Source organism: Bubalus kerabau, chromosome 17 (genome assembly GCF_029407905.1).
Source record: "Bubalus kerabau isolate K-KA32 ecotype Philippines breed swamp buffalo chromosome 17, PCC_UOA_SB_1v2, whole genome shotgun sequence".
NCBI lineage: Eukaryota > Metazoa > Chordata > Mammalia > Artiodactyla > Bovidae > Bubalus > Bubalus kerabau.
Genome location: NC_073640.1, coordinates 60,658,663 through 60,683,720, shown reverse-complemented (window position 1 = coordinate 60,683,720; position 25,058 = coordinate 60,658,663). Strand labels below are relative to the sequence as shown.

Here is a 25,058-nt window from a genome sequence, read left to right as displayed (position 1 = left end):
TGTATGCGTGTCAATCCCAATCTCCTGATTCATCTCCCTCACACCCTTTTCCCCCTTGGTGTCCATACATTTCTTCTCTATGTCTTTGTCTCTGCTTCTAGTTTGAAAATAGGATCATCTATACCTTTTTCTAGATTCCACATATATGTGTTGATATATGATATTTTTCTTTTTTTCTACTTAAAGCTCAACATTCAAAAAACTAAGATCATGACACACACTCCCATCACTTCACAGCGAATCGATGGGGAAAAAGAGGAAACTGTGATGTAAGACAAGCATAGAGACAAAGAGAGCGAGCTGGGCAGTCAGGCAGAGAAAGATTTGTTATAGGAAGAGAGAAAGTGGCTGGCCTTGGAGAGAAGCCAGTGCTCTCTCTTTGCTGCCAACCCTTCTTATACCTTATTGATGGGAAATTGTGCCCCGAAGGGAGGGGCCTTTAGTATCTTTAGCCCGCAGCTGGGGTCTTGTTATCAGGGAGTTGAAGGGGTCTCATGGTTGGGGGGTCATGTAAGTGTTGAGAAACTGGCACCAGCAGAGGGAAACAGGATATCACCTTAAGGAAAAAACAGGATGTCACCAGGGCAATTTGGTCACTGTGACTTCATCCCCTGTTTGTCAGGTCACCACAGTGGGCCATTTTTAAACTATACACTATGAGCCCCTTGTGAACAAGAGACAGAATTTACTTTCCTGGGCTCGAAAACCACTGTGGATGGCGACTGCAGCCACAAAATTAAAAGACACTTGCTCTGTCGAAGAAAAGCTATGGCCAACCTAGACAGCATATTAAAAAGCAGAGACATTACTTTGCCAACAAAGGTCCGTCTAGTCAAAGCTATGGTTTTTCCAGTACTCAGGTATGGATGTGGGAGTTGGACCATAAAGAAGGCTGAGCGCTGAAGAACTGATGATTTCAAATTGTGGTGCTAGAGAGGACTCTTAACAGTCCCTTGGACTGCAAGGAGATCAAACCAGTCAATCCTAAAGGAAATTAACCCTGAATATTCATTGGAAGGACTGAGACTGAAGCTGAAACTCCAATACTTTGGCCACTTGATATGCAAATTGACTGAATGCAAAAGGAGAAGGGGGTGGCAGAGGATGACATGGTTAGATATCATCACCAATTCAATAGACATGAATTTGAGCAAACTCCTGGGGATAGTAAAGGACAGGGGAGCCTGGTGTGCTGCAGTCCATGGGATTGCAACGAGTCGGACACAGCTTAGTGGCCAAACAACATAAGATTAGGTGATTATTTCATCTTTATCCAAGAAAAGGAGAGCCTGGGTACTCTGCAACCATGACTCATGAGAATGTAGGGGCTTACAGTTGGGAAGCATGCAGTAATGGGTGCAGCAGAGCTCACCAGCCACCAGCTGGGATTGTTAAAAAGAGCCAAACAAATGTGAAAGATGGAGGAGACACTGTACAAAGACACAAAGGTGCTCACCAGGACAAGGGTGCTCTGGGTGACTCTAGGTTCGGGGGAGGATCTTGAAGAGATGCTGGTCATATGAATGTATTGCACCCTTTGCTTCTGGCTGTCCAAGATGAAAACCATGGAGACACTGGACCAGATCATGAACACCAGACATGAAACAGCAGGAAGTAAAAACCATCCTACATTCAGTAAGACTTTGATTCTATTATGAATCAAACCATAACACAATCCTAAATCTTTCTTCTCTGTGATGTTTCTGTTACTCCATTGATCTTTCACATACCTAGTAAATCGAATATTTATCATCATGTGCACAACCCAGCAGAGGAAAATAGTGGATCCAATGTACTTGGGAGCTTTCATTTTAAGCTGTCCCCACCTGGAGTTCCTGGGACTGATGGTGATGGCCTGGCAGACCCTCAAGAGGCAGATGCTACCAATGGACACTCCCCTGGCCACTCTTTGGATATAGTAAACAATTTTGCATTCAGTATCATTGAGAAAATATTTCCACCCAAACACTTCCATTGTCCTTGGGGTTCCTGTAGAGAGCATGACCAAGGAGTTGGCTATAAGCAGATACTCAACAATCAGATCTGTGGATCTTAGCCGGCATCCGGTGAAGTGAAGGAAGAGATAATGGTAAAGAAGAGAGAAATTTCCCAGGATTCCAAATATATTCTGGGATAGGAAGATCAATTCTATTACAAAATCTCTGGTGGCCATCCTTCCAGTTCGCTGTGAAGGATATTTGCCTTCTGAGCTAGAGTTTCCTGCACAGAAAAATGAGGCATGGGCCACATGCGTTATACCAAGTGAAATTTAATGTTGTCCACTTATTAGTCATTTCCACAGAGATATATTACCTTCTTGTTTTTATTTTAGTAAGAGGTTTCCATGATGGGGAAACAGTGGAAACAGTGTCAAACTTTATTTTTCTGGGCTCCAAAATCACTGCAGATGGTGACTGCAGCCATGAAATTAAAAGACGCTTACTCCTTGGAAGGAAAGTTATGACCAACCTAGATAGCATATTCAAAAGCAGAGACATTACTTTGCCAACAAAGGTTCATCTAGTCAAGGCTATGGTTTTTCCAGTGGTCATGTATGGATGTGAGAGTTGGACTGTGAAGAAGGCTGAGGGCAGAAGAATTGATGCTTTTGAACTGTGGTGTTGGATAAGACTCTTGAAAGTCCTTTGGACTGCAAGGAGATCCAACCAGTCCATTCTGAAGGAGATCAGCCCCGGGATTTCTTTGGAAGGAATGATGCTAAAGCTGAAACTCCAGTACTTTGGCCACCTCATGCGAAGAGTTGACTCATTGGAAAAGACTCTGATGCTGGGAGGGATTGGGGGCAAGAGGAGAAGGGGACAACAGAGGATGAGATGGCTGGATGGCATCACTGACTGGATGGACGTGAGTCTGAGTGAACTCTGGGAGTTGGTGATGGACAGGGAGGCCTGGCGTGCTGCGATTCATGGGGTCACAAAGAGTCGGACACGACTGAGCGACTGATCTGATCTGATCTGATCTGATATATATCATATGATATCACTTATATGTGGAATCTAAAAAAAATTGTACAAATGAACCTATATATGAAATAAAAATTGAATCACAGATGCAGAAAACAAACATAGTTACTGAGGGGGAAGTGGGGAAGGGATAAATTGGAAAATTGGGATAGATATACATACGCTGAAGTAGTGAAAGTGTTACTTGTCAGTCGTGTCTGACTCTTTGTGACCCCATGGACTGTAGCCCGCCAGGCTCCTCTGTCCATGGAATTCTCCAGGCAAGAATACTGGAGTGAGTAGACATTTCCTTCTCCAGGGGATCTTCCCAACCCTTTCTTGACCGTCTGAGCCACCAGAAAAGCCCCATATACACACTACTATATGTAAAATAGACAAGTGATAAGGACCTCCTGCACAGCACAGGAGACTCTACTCAGTACTCTGTAATGATCTATGCTGCAAAAGAATCTAAAAGAGACTAAATATATGTATATGTATACTGATTCACTTTGCTGTACTGCAGAAACTACTGCAACATTATAAATCAACCATGCTCTGTGGAGTCTTGCCCCAAGGCCACAGTCATGGAGCCCAGAAACAAGGTCATCTCCGGAACTGTCTGAGCCCCCTTGTTGTTGTTCAGTCACTCAGTTGTGTCTGACTCTTTGCAACTCCATGGACTGCAGCACGCCAGGCTTCCCTGTCCTTCAGTATCTCCCAGACTTTGCTCAATTCATATCCAGTGAGTTGGTGATACCATCCAACCATCTTATTCACTGTTGCCCCCTTCTGCTCCTGCCCTCAATCTTTTCCAGCATCAGGGTCTTTTCCAGTGAGTTGGCTATTCACATCAGGTGGCCAAAGTAATGGAGCTTCAGCTTCAGCATCAGTCCTTCCAATGAATATTCAGGGTTGACTTCCTTTAGGCTTGACTGATTTGATTTCCTTGCTGTAAAGGGACTCTCAAGAGTCTTGTCTATCACCACAGGTCGAAGGCATCAATTCTTTGGCACTCGGCCTTCTTTACGGTCTAACCCTCACATCCATATGTGACTTTTGGAAAAACCCCTTTGTAACCACTGCCAAAAGCTCTGGCCCCACCTCTTGCCATCATCACCAGCAGACTGCCTAACCCCAAATTAGGCAAAAATGCCCATCCTGGTAGTCACCCTATAGTGCCCTATCCAATTACCTAATGCTAGCCTTCCAGCAGGAATCTTCTTGGTCTTGAGACTATAAAAATCAGCTACTAACCCACGAAAAGCACCGGCTCTCTCCGGCCAGCTGCATTTGTAGCACCTTCATTATCTCTGCTCCCTGCTCTTAATAAGTGTGCTCCCTTCCGAAATACCCTGTGTCTGGAAATTCTTTTCTAACCCATGCTCAGACTGCCCCAACAAACTTGAATAAAAAATTAACGTAAAGTGAATAAAATAAAAGCAGAAAAAATATGGAAAAAAGAGCTCTTATAAATGAGTGAATAACTGCTATGAAGGTCTAGATAGCATATTAAAAAGCAAAGACATCACTTTGCTTACAAAGGTCTGTATAGTCAAAACTATGGTTTTTCCAGTAATCATGTATGGATGTGAGAGTTGGACCATAAAAAAGGCTGAGTGTCAAAGAATTGATGCCTTCAAACTGTGGTGCTGGAGAAGACTCGAAAGAGTCCCTTGGGCAGCAAGGAGATCAAATCAGTCAATCCTAAAGGAAATCAACCCTGAATATTCATTGGAAGGACTAATGCAGAAGCTGAAGCTCCAATACTTTGGCCATCTGAGGTGAAGGGCTATCTAACTGGGAAAGAACCTGATTTGGGGAAAGATTGAGGTTAGGAGGAGAGGGAGGTGATAGGGGATGAGATGGTTGGATGGCATCACTGACTCAATGAACATGAGTTTGAGCAAACTCAGGGAGATGGTAAAGGATAGGGAAGCCTGGCATGACTCAGCAACTAAACCAGCATAGGCAAGAAAGGACTTAAACCTGACTTGGCTCGTAACAAATCTAGCATATTTAATCCCTGTGATATCTGACAAATCCAGGTAGCTCTGTTCTCCCAAGGTTAACTAGATATTGAGCTCTTTTGGTAATGTGTCATTATATTTTGGGCTTCCCTGGTGGCTCAGTGGTAAAGAACTGCCTGCCAATGCAGGAGATATGGGTTCAATCCCTAGGTCAGGAAGATCCCCTGGAGAAAGAAATGACAACCCACTCCAGTATTCTTGCCTGGGAAATCCCAATGACAGAGGAAGCTGGTGGGCTATAGTCCATGGGGTCACAAAGAGTCGGACACAACTTACAACTAAACAACAGCAACAATTGATAGTAGAATATTTTTAGATGAGTGAAAGTATCATGGTATATTTGAGCCTGACTGGGGCTATCTGACAGAGAAGGCAACGGCACCCCACTCCAGTACTTTTGCCTAGACAATCCCATGGACAGAGGAGCCTGGTAGGCTGCAGTCCATGGGGTTGCGAAGAGTCGGACACGACTGAGCGACTTCACTTTCACTTTTCACTTTCATGCATTGGAGAAGGAAATGACAACCCACTCCAGTGTTCTTGCCTGGAGAATCCCAGGGACGGGGAAGCCTGGTGGGCTGCCGTCTCTGGGGTCGCACAGAGTCAGACACGACTAAAGCGACTTAGCAGCAGCAGCAGCAGCAGCAGCAGGGGCTATCTGAAACTCATTACTATAAATGTACACTTTTCTTATGTGCTGATTCCTTTTCTTCAATAGGGAAAACAGTCTCTTAAAACAGTTTAACAGACCTAAGACATTTTCAGGAGGTAACAATTACTGTCTCCATTAAGCACTTCACACACTCAGAGATGAAGCAAACAGTTTTATGCCAGGAACTGTCATTTGGGTTCACCATTTCTGCACAGGACTAAGTGACCTGTAGATTCATCTTACTCATTACTAGAAGCAGAAGGTGTCATAGGCACTCACACCTGCAATAACCCCAAAAATGGAATCTCTGATGTCAGTAAACGAGGCTGAACTTCAGACTGAATTCAAAACTGCAGTTCTTAAGGACTCCCCTGGTGGCACAGTGGATAAGAACCCACCTCCCAGTGCAGGGGACACAGGTTCAATTCTTGGTCTGTCCGGGAAGATTCCACATGTCCTCGAGCAACTAAGCCTGTGCGCCGGCACTTTTGAGCCTGCTCTCTAGAGCGGCACGCTGCCACTCCTGAGCCCACGTGTTTCAATACGGAAGACTGAGCGCCTAGACTCTGTGCTCTGCAGCAGGAGGAGCCACTGCGGTGAGAAGCCTGGGCGCCACAAGGAGTGGCCCTGCTCACCCCGACTAGAGAAAGCCCGTGCCCCAGGAGACTCAGTGCAGCCAAAAATAAACAAATAAAAGAAAAAACCCTACGGTTCTTCAGAAAATTAAAAGTCAAGCTGCACTGTCACTCACACTCAATGCCAGGAATCAAGGTCATTGTGGAGTACACGAAATTATACACTATAACTTCAGAGCGGTCATGGATTGCTGTTGGATCTCTAGTCCTGGCCTCTCTGTACTGCTCCAGCTCAAGAGTCAGAATCCTTTCTGTGTGGCTTTGGCACTGGACTAGATTTGAACCCTGAAGAATTTCTTTTTTATCTGAAATAACCACTTATCCCAGTTCCTGATACTCCTTGTCTGCAGACTCTTCCTCTCAGATTGAAATAGAAAATGGGTATCTGACTCCTTTCTGTTGCCAGGACACTGTGGGGGGAGGTGTGCTGGTTGAAAATCAGCACCTGTGTTAGATGGAGGCTGTCACACCCCTAATGGATTTGTGATTCCATGACCTCCTCTTCCCTCAGAATTGCGATTATCTTTTCACTTTTAGCTGCAATGAGAAGGTAGGCTCATGGAACAAGGGGATACTTGTGTAAAACTTTTAATTAACTTTCTAAAAACTGTTAATTACCCTCCCCCCCAAAAAACTACAATCAACTTGTCATTCCCAAAGAGACCACTGCAGTGCTCTGAGAGGCTTTTTCTTTTATACGATCTGGGGAGGCAGATAGATTCTCATATGGAATGAGCAGGAAATGCTGAGTTGACAGCTGAGAGCCTGGCAATGAAACTCTTGTATTGTGCTGACTTCTCTGTTCCTCTGAGAAATTTTTCTACCCAACAGTGAGTTCTTTCCTGACCCCTGAGCTTCAGCATCGCTTAAGTATGATCAGAGAAATAGAACCAAACTGCCTGAGGATTTCTAAGCCCTATAATTAAAAGGAAGGCCATGATGACAGCAATTTTTATATTAAAAATTATTGTATATATTTGTCCAACTCAATGCCAACTAATTTGGAAGTCTAGGTGGTGATAAAGATGTTTTCCACTAAAATATGTTTTACCAATATGGACCCATTCCCAGGTAGTTACAGAAAGCCTAAATGAAAAATGTCCACAGAAAGATGGAAATTTATAAATTTCTCCCCCTAAAAGTACCCCCAATAGTAAGTTTTAACAGGTGCTTTCTTGTTTAGTCTCAGTCAGGTCCGACTCTTTGCAACCCCATGGACTGCAGCACACCAGCCTTCCTTGTCTTTGACTATCTCTCAGAGTTTGCTCAAACTCATGCCCGTTGAATCAGTGATGCCATCCAACTATCTCATCCTCTGTCATCCCCTTCTCCTCCTGACTTCAATCTTTCCCAGCATCAGGGTCTTTTCCAGTGAGTCGGCTCTTTGCATCAAGTAGCCAAAGTATTGGAGCTTCAGCTTCAACATCAGTTCTTCCAATGAATATTCATGGTTCATTTCCTTTAGGACCGATTGATCTCCTTGCAGTCCAAGAGACTCTTAAGAGTCTTCTCTAGCACCACAGTTTGAAAGCATCAATTCCTTGGTGCTCAGCCTTCTTTATGGTTCAACTCTCACATCCGTATATGACTACTGGAAAAACCATAGCTTTGAACATACAGACCTTTGTCAGCAAAGTGATGCCTCCACTTTTAATACGCTATGTTTGTTTTGATTGTGTGGATCACAACAAACTGTGGAAAGTCTTAAAGAGATGGCAATACCAGACCATCTTACCTGCCTCCTGAGAAATCTATATATGCAGGCCAAGAAGCAACAGTGAGAACTGGAGATGGAAAAATGGACTGGTTCCAAATTGGGAAAGGAGGACATCAAGGCTGTATATTGTCACCCTGTTTATCTAACTTATATGCAGAATACATCATGCAAAATGCAGGGCTGGATGAAGCACAAGCTGGATTCATGATTGCCGGGAGAAAGAACAATAACCTCAGATATGTAGATGACACCACTCTTACAGCAGAAAGTGAAGAGGAACTGAAGAGACTCTTGATGAAAGTGAAAGAGGAAGGTGAAAAAGCTGGCTTAAAACTCAACATTCAAAAGATTAAGATTGTGGCATCCAGTTCCATCACTTCATGGAAAATAGATGGGGAAGCAATGGAAACAGTGACAGACTTTATTTTCTTGGGCTCCAAAATCACTGCAGACTATGACTGCAGCCATGAAATTAAAAGATACTTGCTTCTTCGAAGAAAAGCTATGACCAATCTAGACAGCATATTAAGAAGCAGAGACATTACTTTGCCGACAAACATCTGTCTAGTCAAAGCTATGGTTTTTCCAGTAGTCATGTACAGATGTGAGAGTTGGACCATAAAGTTGAGTGCCAAAGAACTGATGCTTTTGAACTGTGGTGTTGGAGAAGACTCTTGAGAGTCCCTTGGACTGCAAGGAGATCCAACCAGTCCATCCTAAAGGAAAGCAGTCCTGAATATTCATAGGAAGGACTGATGCTGAAGCTGAAAATCCAATACTTTGGCTAACTGATATGAGGAACTGACTCATTGGAAAAGAGCCTGATGCTGGGAAAGATTGAAGGTGGGAGGAGAAAAGGACGACAGAGGATGAGATGGTGGATGGCATCACCCACTTGATGGACATGAGTTTGAGCAAGCTCTGGGAGTTTGTGATGGACAGGGAATCCTGAGTGCTGCAGTCCATGGGGTCGCAAAGAGTCAGACACAACTGAGCAACTGAACTGAACTGTCATAGCTTTTCTTACAAGGAGCACGTGTCTTTTAATTTCATGGCTGCAGTAACCATCTGCAGTGATTTTGGAGCCCAAGAAAAGAAAGTCTGTCACTGTTTCCATTTTTCCCAGATCTAAGTCTGGGAAAGTATAATAACCTCTGTCTAGTGGTGTTCGTGTTCTGTGCTGCCCAGAAACTCTCCTAACTCAGGAGGACAGAATTTTATTTTCTGGATTCTCAGAAACCTACTGTATTTGCCACATTCTCATATCTGTCATTTGTTCATCAGAACACATCCCCCTCCCCTCCTCCCCCGCACTAGCAGCCTAAGACTTTGGAGGGATCAAAGAGAGCTTCCTCACAGTTTCCTCCATGCATTTCCAGAGAGCTCTCATGTGTGCTCTCAATGGGTGGTATGTTCCTCCCTAAGAAAAACAGCATCACACACAGCATCTGGGGCTTCCTTGGTGGCTCAGTGGGTAAAAATATCCTTGTGCCAATGCAGGAGACACAGGTTCGATCCCTGATCCAGGAAGATCCCACATGCCTTGGAGCAACTAAACCCCTGCACCATAACTATTGATTCTGTGCTCTAGGGCCCAGGAGCCACAACTACTGAGCCCAGGAGCTGTAACTACTGAACGCTGTGTGCCCTAGAGCCTGTGCTCCGCAACAAGAGAAGCCACCGCAGTGAGAATCCCACACACTTCAAGGAAGAGTAGCTCCCCTCTCCGCAACTAGAGAGTAGCCCCTGCTCACCGCAACCACAGAAAAGCCTGCACAGCAATGAAGACCCAGCACAGCCAAAAATAAATAAATAAATATATATTTTTTAAAAGGATGTTTTTGCACATCTTGGTCAGTTATAACTGCCTGAATGAAACCTCTAGAACTTGATGCTGTTCCCCTTTTATCTCAATTAAGGGATCAGAAAGTTGCATTCAAATCTAAGTGGCATCAATTTCTTCAGTTAAAATTGATTTCTCAATGCATGAGAAAAATTCAAAAGCACTCATAAAATCCTATCAGGTCCTGCACGGATGACACATGTGAGAACACCGAGAACTCTGCAGTCATAACACAGACAAGGAAGGCTCATGAGTGTGACTCATGTAGCAAAAACACCTACAAGGAAAATACAAAAACTGGAGATAACTCAGCAATAAAACACATAGATTTTTCTCCTAAATTCAGAGTCTCAGTTTGTGTCCCACGACAGCCTGTACCCTCTCTCCACACGAAGAATTCTTCATCCTGTGTATTTTCTACCTCTTACTTCAGATTATAGCCTCAATCTATTGAATTCTTTTTCTTTTTCAAAACTGATTTTATTTATTTATCTTTGGCTGTGCTGGTCTGCACTGCTGTGTGGTCTTTTCTCTAGCTGCAGTGAGGCGGGGCTACTCTCTAGTTGCGGTTGCGGGCTTCTCATTGTGGTGGCATCTCTTGTTGGGGAGCACGGGTTCCAGGTGTGTGGGCTTCAGTAGTTGTGCAAGAGGGTTCAGGAGTTGTGGCCTGTGGGCTCTGGCCCCAGGTTCTATAGCTGTGGCGCACGGGCTTAGTTACTCTGCAGCATGCACTGGTTCCAAATAGGAAAAGGAGTACGTCAAGGCTGTATATTGTCACCCTGCTTATTTAACTTCTATGCAGAGTACATCATGAGAAACACTGGGCTGGATGAAGCAAAAGCTGGAATCAAGATTGCCGGGAGAAATATCAATAACCTCAGATATACAGATGACACCACCCTTATGGCAGAAAATGAAGAACTAAAGAGCCTCCTGATGAAAGTGAAAGAGGAGAGTGAAAAAGTTGGCTTCAAGCTCAACATTCAGAAAACTAAGATCATGGCATCCAGTCCCATCACTTCATGGCAAATAGATGGGGAAAGAGTGGAAACAGTGGCTGACTTTATTTTTCTGGGCTCCAAAATCACTGCAGATGGTGATTGCAGCCATGAAATTAAAAGACGCTTACTCCTCGGAAGGAAAGTTATGACCAACCTAGACAGCATATTAAAAAGCAGAGACATTACTTTGTCAACAGAGGTCCGTCTAGTTAAGGCTATGGTTTTTCCAGTGGTCATGTATGGATGTGAGAGTTGGACTATAAAGAAAGCTGAGCGCAGAAGAATTGATGCTTTTGAAGTGTGGTGTTGGAGAAGACTCCTGAGAGTCCCTTGGACTGCAAGGAGATCCAACCAGTCCATCCTAAAGATCAGTCCTGGGTGTTCATTGGAAGGACTGATGCTGAAGCTGAAACTCCAATACTTTGGCCACCTGATGTGAAGAGCTGACTCATTGGAAAAGACCCTGATGCTGGGAGGGATTGAGGGCAGGAGGAGAAGGGGACGACAGAGGATGAGATGGCTGGATGCCATCACCGACTCGGTAGACATGAGTTTGAGTGAACTCTGGGAGTTGGTGATGGACAGGGAGGCCTGGCATGCTGCGGTTCATGGGGTTGCAAAGAGTCAGACATGACTGAGCGACTAAACTGAACTGATGAGGGATCTTCCCAGATCAGGGATCGAACCTGTGTCTTCTGCCTTGTTTTTGTTGTTCAGTCGCTCAGTCATGTCTGACTCTTTGCCTTAGTAGGCAGATTTTTTACCACTGAGCCACCAGGAAAGCCCCTGAAGTATTTTTCTTTTAATTACAGATACTCTGTCATGCACCCATCAGCTTCAGTGTATTTGTTCACTTCTTATAATTGCCTAAGCAACACAATTACTTATGAAGTTTCCAGATTTTCTCTGGATCAATTGTCACAATAAACTGTTTAACCCTGATGAAGTCAATTATAAGAAATGAAAGAAACAGTCAGAAAAAAAAGATTCTCTTAGTGTTCCTCTCAAATTAAGAAGGAAGGAATGGAACATATTAAACAAAATCAAATTAATAGGCTCATGGGGAAATTAATCTCACCTTGAAACTAATTTCTGACCTCCATGAAATTTAATAAAAGCTATTCTTAAAATCCTTGAGCAGATAAGTAAAGTTCATAAATTTTGAACTAAAAAAACACCCCACAAAATAGATTTTTCATAATTAACAGGGCAGTAAGCAAAATGGGATCTGCATGGAAAGAATCTCAAAACAAGGATTCATGAAATATGGGAGAAATGAATTCAATGAAAAGTAAACAAATTAGATTTATTTTATGAATCTAAGGTTTTTAGTTAGTAACTCATCAAAAGTTTTGAAGTGACCAGTTTTGATTTAACATTTCTAAACTCTGTAAAAGACATGTGTATAAACACATATACCCACACTGCTCTTCTTCTTAGGTTTCATACTCTTAAAATATACCTTCATATATTTACATTTTACATTCAGTGTAGGTCAAAGCCATGAAATACTGTGTTCCATAAGTTGAGACAAAGAACATGTGCAAAGAAATAGATAGCATAAAATTGTATAAATATGATTCCAGATTTTGATAAATATGGCTTTAATTATATTTTTGTGACTTTCTTAAATTTACATTTGTTAAAAGGAACCTCCAGCAGTAATGGAGAGTCCCAGTTCAACAAAAAAGCACAATGGAAATTGATGCAGATGAGTTTATTACTCAAGGTCTTGAGTGAATTAACAGCAAACCTTGAGGGCCCCCTGAGGGAGGTCAAGGCTAGAACCAGGCAGAGAAAGCTCCAGTACTTGGGGTTCAGGCCTATCTAAGGGACCCTGGGTGAAGTGCTGTGGGCTCCCCAGGCTGAGCGTGGATGGGTCCATTCAAACCAAGAGGAGCAGGATTCTGGTGAGCGCTGTGAGAGTGTCATTGAAGGGGGGCCTGTGCAGTAGACCCTGGGGTTCAGCCAGACTGCTGATCTCAAGGAACGGGGTCACCTAGTGCAGGTGCTCACAGGACTGGCTGGTGTGAGTTCAAGGACCTGCAGGCTGCCTGCTCCCGAGACAGACACTGAGGCAGCACCAGCACGGAGCAGTCAGGGAGGCTGTCAACAGTCCTCTGTATGGTCCTTCTTATTAGAACCGTCACAGTGTCCCAGCAGTTACAGAGAGGCGGTGGGGGAAGGTACAGTGTAGAAATTATAGAAAATACGTGACATCATTTGAGGATTAAGGGCAGTAAGGAAATTAATTTCTATAGATGCCATCCCTCTGTGCTAGCAAATCGTTTATGCTTGATTTCTTCCCTGCAACCTTAAACAAGGTGGGAGAAGTTAAAGTTGGTGGTGGGTTGACACTTCATTCCACATCAACTGTAACACTAAAGACCACTCAATTTTATTAATTAACATATATTAATAGCACATACAGTTGACATAAAACCTTTTACAATTCACTGTGGGATCCTTGATCAAAATAACTGATTACAAGCACAGAGAAAGATATTCATGCCTTTGATATAATTATCTGAGAAAAGTATTTCTATGGTGTACAGAATGGAAGCTAATTGTTTCATAAACAGGAACCTATGTTAATCATATGACCTTTCCAGGAAAGGTGTCCTTACTTTTCTAGGATATTAGAGAAGATGGCATTATTTCAGCCATGTCAACTAATATTCTGTTGATATTATAAAGATACTACAAAGATATATCAAGATTTCAGTGAACTGTTATTATTGATATATTTCTGTTGATATTATCAAGATACATCAAGATTTCAGTGAACTGTGGATATTATCAAGATACATCAAGATTTCAGTGAACTGTGGATATTATCAAGATACATCAAGATTTCAGTGAACTGTGGATATTATCAAGATACATCAAGATTTCAGTGAACTGTGGATATTATCAAGATACATCAAGATTTCGGTGATATTATAAAGATATACCAAGATTTCAGTGAACTGTCGTTGTTTCATCCTTAAAAAACAAGTGACATAACTAGTGAAAACTTAGAACAAACCTGCCTTACTTTAATACACAGAATCATTCCCTGATCACTGACATCATGGTGACCTCCAGGGATGTTAGACTTCAATGACAGAACGCCTCCATTTAGATGTTCACTGTACATTTTGCATTCCTGTGTCCTTAATCTTCTAATGAAGAACAAATATAAATTATGCCCACTCAATACACAAGGGCTTCTCTTATGTTTGGGGCATCAGCCATCAAAAACGTAAGTTCATATACAGTAATTCTCCTTTAGAGTGAATTCAGAGAAGGCAACTGACGAAATGCTTTCTAGTACACATTCTCTGATACTTATTTAGATTTGATTATTGATTAAATACTTTCCTACATCTGTTTTTACATCATTCACATATCTTTCTGGTATAAACACAGGCTCACGTTTTCTAAAGTGTGTATTTAGGACAAACCTCTTTCATCACTTATTATATTACTAGAGTTTCTCTCCAATATGTGTTCTCTGATGTTGAGTGAGGTGAGAGTGATTAAAGCCTTTGCCACTTTCCTTATGTTTAGGTTTTTAAGTTTCTCTGAAGGATGAATTCTCTGATGTTGACCAAGACTTGAGCTTTGGGTAAAGGTTTTGCCACGTTTCTTTGCATCTGGATGATTTCTGCCCAATGTGAATTTGCTGATGTTGAGTAAGGCTTGAAATTTGGTTAGATTTTGCCACAATCCTTACATTTATAAGGTTTCTCTCCAAGTATGAATTATCTGATGTCTAGAAAGACTTGACTTCTGATTAAAGGCTTTACCACATTCAGTACATTTATAAGCCTTCCTTGTAGGATGAATTTGGTTATGTTGAGTAAGATGTGATTTACAATTAAAGGCTTTGCCACAATATTTACATTTATAAGGTCTCTCTCCAGTATGGATTCGCTGATGTTGAGTAAGACTTGAGCTGTGCTTAAAGGCTTTGCCACACTCTGTACATTTATACTGCTTCTCCTCAGTATGAATTGTCTGACATTGAGTTAGGCTTCCACGCTGCTTAAAAGACTTGTCACATTCTGTGCATTTATAAGGCTTCTTTTCAGTATGAATTTGCTGATGTTGAATAAGATGTGAGCCACAGATAAAGGCTTTGGCACACTCTCTACATTTGTATAGCGTATCCCCTATATGAATTCGCTGATGCATAGTGAGATATGAACACCTATTAAAGGCTTTGCCACATTCTCTACATCTGTAAGGCTTTTCTCCAGTATGAATTACCTGATGTTGAGTAAGATTTGAGCAACAGGTATAGACTTTGCCACATTCCTTACATTTATAAGGTCTCTCCCCAGTATGGGTTTGTTGATGTTGAGTAAGACATGAGGCACAGATAAAGGCTTTGCCACACTCTGTACATTTGAAAGGCTTCCTTTCTGTATGGATTTTCCTATGACTACTTAGATTTAATGATTTAGTGACTATTTTCTCACATGGGTTACTCTTGTAATGTTTCTCCACATTCTCAATACTCTGCTGTTGTCTAAGTTTACAAGACTGATTACAAACATTACTATATTCACTACAATTATAAGCCTTCTTTCCAATATCCGCACTTTTATACAGAGAAACATCTGCTCTTTGATAAATATATTCCTACATTTATTACTTCCAGAATCATTGTCTAAAAATTGATTTCCCTGGTGTTTCATGAGACTTGAGCCTTGGTCAATGTTATGTCCAGTTTCATTGAATAAATACTTTCTAACTCCATCACAAAGACTCTTGTAATTATTGGGGGTAGAGCTCTTTCTTAAAGCCTTACTCATTTTACAACACATGAAAAGTTATCCCGCATTAACTACACCCCCATATGCATTGACCATTGATGTTTGAATAAAGTCTCTTCCATTATTATCAACATTGCAGATTTTAGAAAAGGGAAAAAAAATCTGTTGTTTGAAGAATACTGAACCCTTGCTAAAGGATCTCTCAAGTTGATTACACTGGGAATCTTTTCCCTCATTTTTAAATTTCTGGTCTTCAGACATATTTGAATGTATGTTTAATTGAATATTGCATTTAGAGTGGTTTGAATGATTATCTGCAGTAGAGACTAGATGACTTTCCAGATTTTCCACAGTTCCTTTCAGAGAACATGTATATGTCAAAAAACAATGTGGGTCTTTGCTGACAAACATACACTTCTCTGCAGATGTTAATGACTTAAATTGGTGTTTTTCCCAGTTTGATTCACAAAGTTGATTTCTCTTGGCAGTAATGTTTACATTATGAGAAACTGTCCCAGATGGGTTATGTCCATCATAACATCCTCTCTGCCCTTCACATGCCCTTGTATGTTCCCAGTCTTTCATTAAATGTAAATTTACAAGGTAAAATATTTCATATATTTATAGGTTTTTCTATTGGACATAAATCTTTGAAGCCTGGATTTCTTGGCATCACACACGGGGTGTGTAGAGAAGAATGCAGCTGAAAGGGCAAATAGCAAGTTATTCTACTTACTATTCTCAGTGAATATAGTTTACAATTTACATAAAACTGATACACCCTTAGCTAGATTAAGAATGAAACAGAGAAGGAAGGAGTCAAAATGACAGAGGATTAGGAAGACATGGAATTCATCTTTCTACATAAATGCATCAATACATCTAGAAATGGATTAAGTCTCATGGAGCTCCTCCTGAACACTAGCAGAGGACCATGGACACCTAAAAGGTCAAGAAAGATTCTGTTTAGCCAGGTGGGACCAAAGAAAATGAAGGAAAGGGAAGAGGAGAGGAAGTGGGATGGGACCTGCAACCCCTGGGGGAGCTCACTGGGACAGAAGGGAGCCTCATTCTCTTATGGGAAGAGAAGGCAGCACCTGTTAGAGGCAGGCAGGACAGAGTGAGACCTCTACAGATGGTACTAACCACAGCCCTGCTCCCCAAGCCTGAGAGGGTGTCCACCATTGCACACAAGGGCTGGGTGCTGGAACGTGGGGATTGGAGAGCAGACCCAGGCAGAGGACTGTGGTTGGCTGTGAGGAGACATCCTGAGGGGACAGGAGGGAGGGAGGAGCTCTGCAAACGGGAATGCTTGCGGAGGAAGCCTGAACCACCAGAGAAGGAGAGCAGCGTTGTTGAGTGATGCCCAAAGGGAAGACCCACCATTGCAGCCCCTCTCCTCCTACGCCAGCCCCTCCTGGCCAGGCACTAGCAGGACTCCCACAGGGTTGGGTGATCTCACAACCCCAGCTGCTGCCTCCTCCCCTATGACCCTCGCCACCAGGGTGGACTCCTGTGCTCCAGGGCAGCCCGAGGAGCAGGTGCCTGTGGGTGGCCCACGCGCACTGAGGGGGCAGAAAACACAGCTGAGCCCCAGGGTCATACATATAAGGAAGAAAAGTGACATCTCACAGCTGCACAGACCACGATTTTATACCCCCACAATTGGCTTTGTCAACTCAGCACCTACAGAAAGCCTGATTAGACAATAAGGACGCCCACAGTCCTGATACGTGTAGCTTTAGCAGCTGGAGATTTTGTGAGCTTGTACTTGAGGGAGCTGGACCAGGCCAGAGTCTGAGACCACAAGCACAGAAAATTTCACAAAATGAGATGAAGAATGAAAAAGAAATATGTTGTAAGAACAACTAAATTAAGAATAGATAGTTAATCTAATGATTACTAATGATTACAATCTAATGATTACTTTAAGTAATCATTTACTTTAAGTAATCTTAAATTGAGATACCAAACATTTTCACAATTACTAGGTGCCTATTAATTCTTTAACCCACTTTTTACCACATGTGTTTTTACTTGAGCATATTCTATTAGATGTTTGAATCTAAAAATCATAAGTGATATTGGCATAGAGCTAATCAGAAAGTGAGGATGTATAGGATAAAGTGCTGAGATGCTTCATAACAAACAAGATAAACTTAATAAAAGTAGTAGTTCTTATGAAATTAAATAAGAAGTGAGACTTTAAAAATGTGGTAAGAACACAGGGAACTCTACTCAGTGCTCTGTGGAGACCTAAGTGGAGAGGAAATCTAAAAAAGTGTATATATATATATGATTCTCTTTGCTATACAGCAGCACACTGTAAAACAGCTACATGCAAATAAAATTTTTTTAAAGATTTCTTCACATAATCTAAAAAGCTTAATAGTGAGAAACAACCAGAAAAAATATGGAAGAAAATGTTCTAAGCTCTCATGCCAATTTATTTTAACATTCTTTGAGTTAAATGAATATATTAAAGTATTTTAACATTGAAGAATTGGGGCAAATACACTTAAGATATTGAACATGAGTTCATATAAAGAAAGAAGAAACTTTGAAATAAACCTGGGATTTGCATTTTCTCATTTTAGAGAGATTTGGCTTTATGCAGTGAAGAAATTATTTGAGTATGAAATTTATAAGGCCATATTTATAGTTTCCAGTGGATTAGAAATTATAAAGCAGAAAACAAATGTCTGTCCCCAGTATTTCTAGAACTTGGCAGTTTGTCTACAACTCCACCCAAACACTTCTGTCTAGAGGTAGAAACGAACTTTAAAAGGAGTGTCATAGAGTTACTCAGAAATGAACATAGTTTTCCTAGGATCCCCAAGAAATGAAAGAGCAGCCAACTCATGCAGGTTGTCACAGGCCAAGGGGAGAATTTCAGTTCTCATTGTGAATGAGAAAAGTAATCACTGGAGATGAATTCATGAATGATTAAAGAGACAGAATGAGGAAGGTGATATCCATCTATGACAGCAACAGAAATAAACCCAGACTTCTCCAAAATCATTTCCACTGAAGCAGATCTTCCCAAACCACATGACAAAGGATGACTTCCTCACTGATCCTTGGACCTCTCACCTGTCATATGCTCCATCCATTCAGACATACCTGGGAATATGGGTGTTGTCTCCATTCTCCTTATATTCCTGGAATCCTTCATTTGCTCCAGAAAGGTGACCAGGTCTGGCTTAGAGACACAAGTCCTGTTCATCAGAGAAAGGAGATTCATCAGTTTCCATTCCAATATGTATTCAGGTGAGAAGACAAGGTGTGGTAGAATATTGACACAGCCTAGAAAACTGATTTCCCCAAATACTTTATTGAAAACACCTATAAACACTAACAAAAACATAAAGAACAGATCCTGGGATTCTGGTCTAGTACTACGAGGGAAAAGTTAGTAGTAAAGATGAGGATACAACTATTTTATACCACTATTAACTTATAAAATTCCTAGTAATCTAGAGAGAAGGATGCAGATTATCTCAAGAAAGAGGAAGGTTGGAATAATAAAGAATCATCATGACGTCTTTCTAACCTCACAAACTCCCATTCTTTTCCTAGAAAGCAGGGATCTGAAACTCTATTATAAGAAGCAGAAGATTCCAGGAGACATTCTAGAAATTCAGGAACCATAACCCAGTGGGTGGATAAGGGATTCTGGAAGGCAGTTATCCTCACCCAAGGAGGCCAGGTTCCCATAGTTCTCTAACATCACGTCCCTGTCAACTCCTGCTGACCAAGATCCAGGCACTCCCACTCCTCTTGGGTGAAGTCTACGGCCACATCCTGGAATGTCAGCCATCCCTGAAATACAAAGTACAGATGCCTTATGGCTGTCACTTCCTTATGTGACCCAAGATGAAACCAGCAAGAGAAATGATTTTGATTCAGGAGAATGTCTGGTATTACACAAAAATAAAATTTTCCACACTAATATTCTGTACCATATTTCTAACCCCAGAAAAAAAGAAGATGGTATACGATTCACAAAACTACTGTAGAGATCCTTTTTATCTGGGAGAAAAACTATGGTATGATGTGATCTATAGAGGCAGGTTTACTTAGAGTGTTGTTCTTGTATTATACAGGATAAATTGTCTATCAACCAAACTGGGAATAGTTTTTAAAAGGAGATTCTAATTCAGGAATTCTGGAGTGGGGCCAGACTTGTTGTTCTTTAACCAGCTCACTTCTAACTGAATCTCAGGTTCATGAATGGCATTGTGAGTACCACAGAGGTAGAACAGCCAGGTAGGACTTCTCTGGTGGCTCAGCTGGTAAAGAATCCGCCTGCAATGTGGGAGACCTAGGTTCGATCCCTGGGTTGAGAAGATCCCCTGGAGAAGGGAACAGCTACCCACTTCAGTATTCTGGCCTGGAGAATTTCATGGACTGTATAGTCCATGGGATTGCAAAGACTTGAACAGCCAGGTAAGAAGTCATAGTTAATATTGAACTGTACATGTTTTACAGATTTTACAGGTTTAATTGAATAGTAAGCACAGAAAAAAACAGTCCTGTTGATATTTAGTATATACCATATATCTTTCTAAAAGTTTTTACATAGTCTTGAATGAGCCACATAAATAATTTAGATCAATAATATTGCTGTAACACTTATTTTAGAATATTTTGTCAGGTATTCAGTAAATGGTAGAGCTTGAGTTTTCTTTAGTTGATATGGACTAGAATTTCTTTTTAAAAAACACATTTCTTTTCTGCCTTCTAACTTTATTGAGGTTTTCAATGGCTAAGTCAAGGATCTCTCTTGATAAATGTCAGACTGCACTTGAAAACATCTTTTGATATTTGTTCTAAGACAATTCCACATTGATAAGAGAACAGACTCTATGATTTCAAAAACTTTAGACCATGAAATTTTTGTACCTTGTTTTATGTACCGAGATATGTTCTAGTTGGAGAAGAAAATGGCAACCCACTCCAGTATTCTTGCCTGGAGAATCCCATGGATAGAAGAGCCTGGGAGGCTACAGTCCATGGGGTCACAAAGAGTCAGATACAACTGAAGTGACTTAGCACATATGTTCCAGTGTCTCCTAGTTTACAGGCTGCTGCTGCTGCTGCTAAGTCACTTCAGTCGTGTCCGACTCTGTGTGACTCCACAGACGGCAGCCCACCAGGCTCCTCTGTCCCTGGGATTCTCCAGGCAAGAACGCTGGAGTGGGTTGCCATTTCCTTCTCCAATGCATGAAAGTGAAAAGTGAAAGTGAAGTCGTTTACTCATGTCCGACTCTTCACGACCCCATGGACTGCAGCCCACCAGGTTCCTCCATCCATGGGAGTTTCCAGGCAAGAGCACTGGAGTGGGTCGCCACCGCCTTCTCCTGTTTACAGGCTATTGGAAGTCAAATAGAATTTGTATCCTACTGTTGTGTACGAATTATATAAATCTTAATTATGTTGAATTGGTTCATGGTGCTTTTCAGGTCTAACTATATTCTTCTACTTTTAGAAATTAAATTAAATAAACTTTAATAAATCATAATCCACTCATTTTAGAATGAATATTCCATTAACTTTGGAGAGCTTGATATTGAAACTCCAACTAAAAATCTTAATTTATCTACTTAAAAAGACAAATGTATTATATAGTGGAACTATATGTAACTTTATTCTGTGTTGTACATGCCTCCTGTAAATGTGTTATCATACTTTCATAGTACAAAAAAAGAAAAAATAAAAAGAACAGAGAAATATACAGAGACAACTCTAATAAATGTGTAGACAAGTGTAAATAATTGGGAAGAACATCAAGAACATAGTCCAAAAATAGATCAAATAGGTTAACATTTCCATGCACACACCTACACTAAAATGGGAACTATATATATTTTAAAAGTGACAAAAAATATTCAATTCAATAAAATCAAGATTATTTTTCACTGGTTAAATCTCATCATTTTTTGTGGATGATAATCTGTATTTTTAAAATACACTAACGTGCAAACACACATACCAATATGAAATAAATTAGGACTCTAAATGAGAGTCCTTTATTTCTTTCAATATCTGTATCACTTGTGTTGAGCTACATTTTAGAAATTTAACATTAGGAATATGATGATTGTAAGTGCTTTGGAAAATAAAAAGAGGTGATAAGATCATGTCTGAGATATGAGGGTGGAGTGTAATGGAAACTACCGGACCTGAGCTTGAGTAAGGAAACCTCCACTCCCAAAATCCAATATCCCTACTAAACACAGGTGTGTTCATTATTCAAAGCAAAGATAGACTAAGACGGTACGGATTTCTACCATAACTGGTGGCTTATGCATGTCCCTCACTAAATCATCCTAAATCTTTATTAAAGATAAAGAGAAAAAAAATGTGAACATCATAATGCTGGAATCTCACAGAAGTACCTGATTGAGGTAACATGCAGTGTAATGGGATAAATGGTAGCAGTGATCTGAATTGACCCTGAAAAATGTCAGTTTCTAAAAATTTCACTTCATATATACCTCCCCTGTTCTGTATCCTATGAGTATATTTTAACAGCGAGTCATTTTAATAATATAGACATTACATGATTATTTTTTGTTTCAAAATTATCTGAAAAATTCTGGATTACTGAGTTCATCTATTTATACCTGCATTTTCTTTCTGTTCTAAAGAGCTGAAATTGCATCCAGATGTAAAGTCATCACTGCATTTCCTCTACTTCCCTAAGAGCCCAACACCAAACCACATCCCCATGGGAATCTTGGATACCAGTGCCTCTCCATGTTGATCTCTCACAAAGGGAATATATTCATCAGTTGAAAGTCACTAATTCACTTTGAGAATTCATCACTAATTCACTCTGAGAATTCATTTTCTATAGAAAGCTGGGATACAGACAATGAAGAAAAGGCTCTGGGACATCAGGGAGAAGAGCTGGTCTTCACTATTGTAGGAAAAAGTAAATAGTTGAAAACAAACATCCCAGGCCAAAAAAAAATATGAGTAGAGAATTTAAAGGTTTGTAGGTTCTCTCAGTCCAGGCATTTCAGGAGGAAAAGCAGACACAGCCCCAGACCCAGGACAGGACATGTACCTGAGAAGCTGCCATTTCCTCCTCTTCTTCCTCCTGCTCTGTCTTCTCTCGGGATGTTATGTAGCAAACACACCTCTGCATCTTGAGAAAATACCTTCAAAGGCATCCGCACAGCTCTATAGCCTGCAACCACTTCACCTACAGACAGAAGGACCTTGAAAAGCTGAAAAGACCCACCTCCCCTGTCCTGTCTCAGGAGAGATTCGGGAACAATCACTTCCTACCTAGAGACCAGCCTGTGAACTTATTTCTTGATTGTTCTCTCCTCAGAGAGAGCTCCTAACCCTTGGCTCACACAGACCGTGTGAGCTGACTGACTTCCCCAGTCCAAATCCAGCTAGACCAACCCTTCTGCCTCTCCTCAGACTGAAGCTGGGCCTCAGCTCTCACAAATGGACCAGGAGCCACATCCTTAACCCAGGCCTCCCCTTAGAAGCCCCTGGAGCACTTCCTACAAACCACACTGATGCTCCCACAGGACCAAGAGAGAACTCTGTGGGGAGGGCACCGGGGAGGTTATCGCTTAACACTGGTCACGTGATCCTGATAGGAAACCAGGTGGAAACCGCTTGGATAAAGATTCTTTCTGAACCAGTTCAGTGTATACAATCCCTTGAGGTCACGTCCCCACTCTTAAGAAGTTATGAATCTGCAGGTCTGAAGTGGGGCCAGGAAATGAGTTTTTAGCAAATTCCCTGTTTGTTCTGATGTTTCTCCCTCACGACGCACATTCAGGAGCCCTGAGGTCGAGCCCTTACACTCAGCACACCTGAGACTTCTCTGTCGGGTAGGGTTTAGGGAAGGGATTTCTTAGGGAGGTCAAGGTGAGAACCAGGCACAGAAAGAGGCAGTAACTGGGATTCAGGCCTTTCTAAGTGACCCTGAGTGAAGTGCTGTGGGCTCCCCAGGCCAAGCATGGATGGGTCCATTCAAACCAAAAAGAGCAGGAATCTAGTAAGCGCTGTGAGGGTGTCATTGAAGGGGGGCCTGTGAAGTAGACCCTGGGGTTCCTCAAGACTGCTGATCTCAAGGAAGGGGGTCACCTAGTGGAGGTGCTCACAGGACTGGCTGGTGTGAGTTCAAGGACCTGCAGGCTGCCTGCTCCCCAGATAGATGCTGAGGCAGCAACAGCATGGAGCAGTTCAGGTAGACTCTCAACAATTATGATCCTTCTTATTAGAACCACCACAATGTCCCTGCAGTTACAGAGAGGGGAAAAGATACAGTGTAGAAATGGTGGGAAATATATGACAATTAGAGATTTAAAGCCAGTAAGGAAACTAATTTCTACAGATGCCATCTCTCTGTGCTACCAAATAGTTTATTGTTGTTATCTCTTCCTGAAACCTTTAATAAGGTGGGAGAGGTTAATGGTGGTGGTGGGTGAACACTTCATTAAAATAAAAAATAAAAACCATTCACTTTTTATTAATTAGCATGTCTTAATTTTACACATAGTTGAAATAAAACATTTTACAATTCACTGTGTGATCATTGATTAAAATACAAATTACAAGTGTAGAGAAAGCTATTTAGTTTCCTGATATAACAATCTGAGAATTGTGATTTCTGTGATTTACAAAACAGAAGCTAGTAAACAGACACACACTAATTATATGACTTTTTCAGGAAGGGTTTCCCATACATTTCTAGGTTGTCACAGAAGCTGTCTTTATTTCAGCGTTGTCAACTAACGTTCGTGACTTCTGGTGATATTATAAACATAACATCAATATTTTAGTGAGCTGTCATTGTGTTCTCCTCACAAATCAGGTGACATAACTATTGAAAATTTAGAACCAATCTGTCTTAGTTTAATACATGAAAAGATTCCATGATCACTTACATCATGGTGACCTCCAAGGATACTTGACAAGAATAACAAAAACCTCCAGTTAGATGTTCATTGTATATTTTACATTAAGGTGTCCATCTTCTAATGGAGAATAGATATAAATGGTTGCAACACAATATAGAAGGGCTTCTCTTCTCTTTGAAGCACAAACCATCAAAAGCTTACATTTGCATACACACTAGAAACGAAGCATAGTATGGATTATTTGAGAGTTGAATGACATTCATTTTGGTTTTCAAATAATTTCAAATTATGTCATTATAAACAAGGTGCTGCTGCTGCTGCTGCTAAGTCGCTTCAGTCGTGTCCGACTCTCTGCCACCTAACAGACTGACGTCTGTTAGGCTCTTAGGAGCCCACCAGGCTCCGCCGTCTCTGGGATTCTCCAGGCAAGAACACTGGAGTGGGTTGCCATTTCCTTCTCCAGTGCATGAAAGTGAAAAGTGAAAGTGAAGTCGCTCAGTCGTGTCCGACTCTTAGCGACCCCATGGACTGCAGCCTACCAGGCTCCTCCGTCCATGGGA

At 41.4% G+C, this 25,058-nt stretch overlaps 1 long non-coding RNA gene across 1 annotated transcript; it reads right to left on the bottom strand.

The window, feature by feature from the left end:
- Positions 1–13,215: 13,215 nt before the first annotated feature.
- Positions 13,216–24,469, bottom strand: LOC129631805 (uncharacterized). The gene is made up of 4 exons (XR_008704172.1): positions 22,680–24,469; positions 19,301–19,426; positions 18,728–18,822; positions 13,216–16,307 (listed from the first exon to the last, which is right to left on the bottom strand). It is a non-coding gene; the product is annotated as an uncharacterized LOC129631805 (long non-coding RNA).
- Between the last annotated feature and the right edge of the window lie 589 nt (positions 24,470–25,058).